The sequence below is a fragment of the Leptonotus elevatus genome, chromosome 9, assembly GCF_054856555.1.
Source record: "Leptonotus elevatus isolate MCC_2025b chromosome 9, RoL_Lele_1.0, whole genome shotgun sequence".
Classification (NCBI taxonomy): Eukaryota; Metazoa; Chordata; class Actinopteri; order Syngnathiformes; family Syngnathidae; genus Leptonotus; species Leptonotus elevatus.
The window spans coordinates 7,963,995-7,969,955 of NC_141247.1; positions in this window are offsets into that span (position 1 = coordinate 7,963,995).

Genomic DNA, 5,961 nt, shown 5'->3' on the forward strand with positions numbered 1-5,961 from the left:
ACAAAAAAACATTATTTTTTTTTTTTTATCCCACACAGATCATCTTCAAAAAAATCCCACGACCATGGATACAGTGGCAGAAGAAGGGAAAGAGATGTGTTCAGTCCACCCCCCTTGCTACACACCTTAAGAAATTCATGCCACTTATCAAGTACTCACAGAACAGTCATACTTTCCGGTCATTACTGAGCATCCCCAAATGAAGCTCCTATCAACGTCCACATTTAGGGACACGCAGCATTTAGATATGTCCCACAGTTAACGCAACAATCACCAGCTGCAGTATGCTAGTAAACACAACTCAGTCAGCAAACGTGTGTGTTTCAACGTGCCTTTTTTTTTTATTCCAAAGGGAGACAAGTTCCCTTTAGTGGAAATATCCAAAAATCGATATTGTATGCGATCCAGAAGTGCATACATTTATCTCATCCGACCATCCATTCATTCTCCGAACTTCTTATCTTTACAAGGGTCATGCACGCTGGAGCCTATCCCATCTGTCATTGGGCGAGAGGTGGGTACACCCTGAACTGGTCTCCAGCCAATTGCAGGGCATATATTTTCTAGACAAACAACCATATTTGCACTAACATTCACTCCTCTGGACAATTTAAAGTACAAGTGTCAAATTGAAGGCCCACTGCATAACTTTACCCGTGAAAGCAAATCATGTATGTCAACTTCCATGATCCTTGCTAAAATGATCTGTACCAAAATTCCAAATTGTCATGTCCAATAAATACAATACTGATATTTTGCAATAATTGCTTTGTTTCCCACTTTACAGTAACTTCAACAGTAATTGAGCAAACTATTCATGGCTTCTGACTATTCAAAACTAGTAATCTATTTGTTGTGTATATGTAATGATATGATGAAACCGTTTCACCGTTAGAACGGCCCTCTTGGGGAAGCCATAACTACAGAGGGGCCTGTGACAAAAATGAGTTTGACACCCCTGATTTAGAGTCTCCAATTAACTTACCAATATCATGCATGTTTTTGAAATATGGGAGGAAACTCATGTAAAGGGAGAAAAACAAATGTCTTAATTTAAAATAAACAATGACAAGGTGATAATACATAAAGTTGAGAACAAATTTATTTTTCTTAGTTTCAATAACAATACCGCTGTTACAATGTTGAAAGTAGCAACAAATAGCTGGACCTAAATTCAACATTAAATTTAATTTTGGTAATACAAACAAATGGAAATGTTGAGAAAAACATACGTATACATTGAATTCCAACCATCCATTTTCTATTAGGCTGGAGAAATCTTAAAATACCCACACAAGCATTGGGAGAAAATGCAAACTCCACACACGAGTGTCTGAGTGTTTCTCAAACTGAGCTGAAATTCAAATCTATCTGGAACCTCTTGTACGTACAGAAGACATGATAACCAGTAGTGTCACTAGGTTTTGGAGATTTAGTTTTGTGGAAAAATTTAACTGCACAAATAATATTGCTGAGTACCATAACCCCAAGTTATAGGTCTTCTTTTCTGCTTCATCTGTCATTTTTCACACCTCGCACACACACATGCACGCACGCACACACTTCAATCAAATCCACCGCCTTAAGCCACCTGTGCCACAACTTAGACCTGCTTTTAGGTGATCTAAAATCCACTCTTTTGTGCACTAAGTTGCCAGATGTGCCGAGGGAATGCAATAGAATGTGCCGAAACACCTTTTGAAGTGTAGCAGGATCGACCGAATTCACAAACTCACTCAACTACTTGCATGGCATAAAAATTAAGATGCGCCCGTTTTTACATTGAGCGCAGTCTACTTTTGTCACCAATTTGTCAGGTGCGCCATCTACCACAATGCCTAACAAGGCGCAACGTGGTCTACCAAATTCCCAAACATGGTAAAGTAGAATTGCCCCTACACAAAAATGAAGGTGTGCCCATCTGTCTATGAAAATGGAGCCCATATTTTCTGAATGTTTTTTTCCTGGTCATTCTGATCAATCATTGCCCATAAATTACCACAACATACTAATATAAGTACTGTGGTTTATCCTATGACAAATGTACATTGTTTTATTAGAACAGGACCATCATTGTTTTATTTCAAGGTCAAACTATTTCACATTGATGCTTGAAGTCTATTTATCTAATTGATTTGTCCAACATAAAGATCTCTGTATTGTCCTGTGTCCTTGTGTTTAACATGACTCCCGGTTTTTATCCGTTTTAACAAGTCTGCATGTACTGGCCCTGGCCCCTGACATGTGTGATGCCTCAGGTTTCCCATCAGCCAGTGCATCTGTGAACACCTCTGTGGTATGTCCCTCCATCTTGTTGAAGGCTAGATGCGCATATTCACGTCATCTTCAAGGTCGAATTATACTTTTTTGCAGATGTAGTGATTCTTATTAGCTTATTCAAGCCCAATTTGAATATTGCTCCTGCAGTCTTCCCAGATGACAATATATTGTATTGGAGACAAGAGCTAGGTAAAGTGTTTGACTAGTTGGCAATTGTACATTCCTCCAGGTTGTTCAGAAATTGTAAAGAAGACTTGAAGTCTTTAAAACCAATTCTCGACAAAGAGATAAACTTGAGCATTGTGAAATGCAAATCGTCAAATTATAAGTGCCACATAAAGCAGACAGCTGCAAGTGTCAACAAAGGGCAGCGCTCCAGTTCACACAAAACATAATCTTCTTCTTTTCATCCCCAAGGCGATTCCTTTAGTGTGAACGGGACCTTGAAGCCATCAGGTAGATAACACATCCAAAGAGATAAAGCATACATTGCTGGATTTTCCCCGTGCAGTATGGACACGCTGAGCTGTCAACAGGAGAAGGGGGGTCAGCTGTAGCTTTTGGGAAGAGGTCAGGCCTCTTGCAGACTTTTCTAAAGCAGATTAACCTGATACTTGAATAAACAAAAACAAAAGTGATGAATCCCCAAACATCTCAGGCTTGGCTGATGACTCAAACATTGGGCCTATTGATCTCCACTCAAGCATCCCACGGGACTAGTTCCTTCTCTCACCGGGGGCCCTGCCGAACAGGCAACACGCACAGCCTAACAAATGGAGTCATGACTTCTCTGCGATGGTTTGCTGTTTTAACAAGGTGTGGGCCATAAAATATCTCTTAGCCAAATGATGAGGCCCACTTGATTATCAATGGACATCTCGCAACATGCTACTTGAGGCTGCTGATAGCTGTTGGTGTCTTCTCGTGCAGGTCAGGATGAAGCTACAATGAATATACAGTTGCCATTTAATCACTTCCTCCGAATTAAAGAAAGAAAATCATCACGTTAACTATGCTCTTTTATTCTTGTCAACATTTGAATAGAAATGTGGGAAGAAAAATCACAAATAAATTATTGAACAATATAATAAGATACAACATGGACAAGTAGATAATTCTTCTGTCACCATTGAATAAAGATTTAACCAAAAACAACTGTACTTTATCAGTGCTACAGTAGGATCAGACTTATTATTATAGATTTACTATTTTACCTAATTTCCTCATTGCTGAGTGCTGACATTGTAAAATAAAAATGAGTCTTCCCTTGTTTGGTTCCAAATTCTGTTAAGTTGCAGTTGTATTTATTTGTTCATTCATTCATTCATTTGTTCAATCTTTGGTGTACTTTTAACAAAAGGGGTAAAAAATGTATTCATATCTTGCTTGGACACTCTTTGATGTGTTTCTGTTCATATCCAAGAGGTTGCACAAGTTGGGGCAAAGATGTGTCTAAGGTTGCACAAATTCTGAAAGTTCCAACCGTTCTAATGATAATGAAGTTATTTGAAATGTTATTATAGCATATGTTAGCATATTGATTGAGACCTTCGCATACCTCACAAGAGGTTTGTTCAGTAACCAGGAAAAGATTAACTGTGTACATGTTTTTCTTTAGCGTTTGTTTTCTTTACTAAAAATGTCCACTTTGCATAATTCCACATTCCACGGGAGGAAATTAAGTTTATAAAATGTTTGTGTTTTTGAAAACGGCATTTATTTTTGTGAGACCAAATCAAGTTTCCAATAAGCTCAAATTAAATTTAGCAAAAATATTAAGTCAATGCATGTTAATGAAAACTACGGGATATAAATTGTTAAAATTTCAGCCTTTTTGCTATTTAAAAATAATGATAAAGATAAACCTGTTAAAAATGTTTTACACTACATGTGGTAAACATGACCAATGACATATACAACTCAACTGCTAAAAAACATTTTGGAGAGGGAAATTAAAGTAAGAATGTTCACATCCTCTTATAACTGTGATTTAGCTGTTTAGAATTAACCAGTCACATTAAAAAATTATCCCCAAACACACATGTGAAAATTTGATATGGTCCGATAAAATCAAGGTCGAACTTTTTGGCCATAATCTCAAGAGGAATGTTTGGTGCGATCACAACTCTGCTCATCACCCAAAAAAAAAGAGAAAAAAAACACATACCTAGAGTGAAGCATTTTCAGGCTTTTCCTCGAAAATGAACAAAAACGAAAATGACAAGAAAATAACATCTGCACTTTATTTAGGGTTTATCAGAGGCAAACTGTGGCAGACCTGTACTGACTCCCATTTTTACATGAGTTTACATGTGATGAATTAATTCTGAGCACAGCTACATCCCATTTATAAGAATGTGATTGCACTTCTGCCGCTCTTCCCTATAGAAAAGATTAAAATGGAAACATTTTCTCACTTTTTTTTATTATCTTAAAAACCTGGCATTTGAACAGGGGTGTGCAAACTTGACTTTTATGTCCACTGTACAGTAGTCCAAATTTCTACTCTGAAAAAACTGACAGGAAACATTCATACATGAAGCTCACTAAATCTGTAGGCAAAAGTAAATATGACGGTGCATCTTTTTTTTTTTGTTGCTATGGTGTATTGACTGTAATGACATACACTGACGTACTATAGCAAAATGGACAAGAGCAAAGTTCCTTCACTGATAGTACGTAATAGGTATGTCTTTGGAGAAGTAGAAGAAGCCCCTCTCAAGTAATTCTGTCTGCAATTTGTCCATGAACTCGGGTGAGAAAGCCAAACTGTTGACAGGAAATGCCACCACCACAGTTGCCCATTACAAAGCAACACTTAACCTGGTCAATACAACCCACAACAGTTTCATTGTATGGAAGTCATTGAAGGGATATTAACATGTGAAACCATATTTACCTTAGGAAAAAACACAGATTAAGCACACTTTTCTCCAAACCTTTCTAATGAAATCTGCACACACACAAAAAAAAGTACCATCAAAGCTTTTTTTTCAAAAAATGTTTTGGTCAATGTTCTAAATGGGACAAGGGGCATTAGAACATTTGTGTCATCATATAGATTGTTTTGTCAAATGCACTTCACCAGTACACAACTGATGAATGCAAAAATACAGTATCATCTGGATTTGTTTCACACTGCATCTCCTGCAATTGGATTGTGGTGCAGATGCCAGGTAAATATTAACACTGGCATTAACTTAACTATGCCCAACGCTGTAAAGATGTTAGTTAATAGCTGTACAGAGATCCAGCTATTAAATAATTACTCCAAGTTAATGTTTAATATCTCATTGCGCCTGGAAGCGAATACGGGGTCGTTTATCCTGCACAGTACAAATACAAGCTGTGCAACACATTTTTTTTCACATGCGACTGCCGTTTTTGCAAGTGTTGTTTAACTCAAAGGAAGTAGAAAAGAGATTTTTAATTAACAAAAAAAGTTTCCACTTTACTCCGTAAACACCAAGGCATATGGAATTTGTAGAACTATAAAGAAGGTAAACCACTATTGAATTCCCATAAAAGCAAATAAATAAACAAGGCATAGCTTCCTTGGTGAGATCAAAAAACAGACCGTGACTGATGCCATCCCACATGCTCCGGGCTTCCGCATGCTGGCTCTCTTTTTTCAGACCTGCAACGGGCATTGAATGTCAGCTCTTAGAAGCCAAAATACTG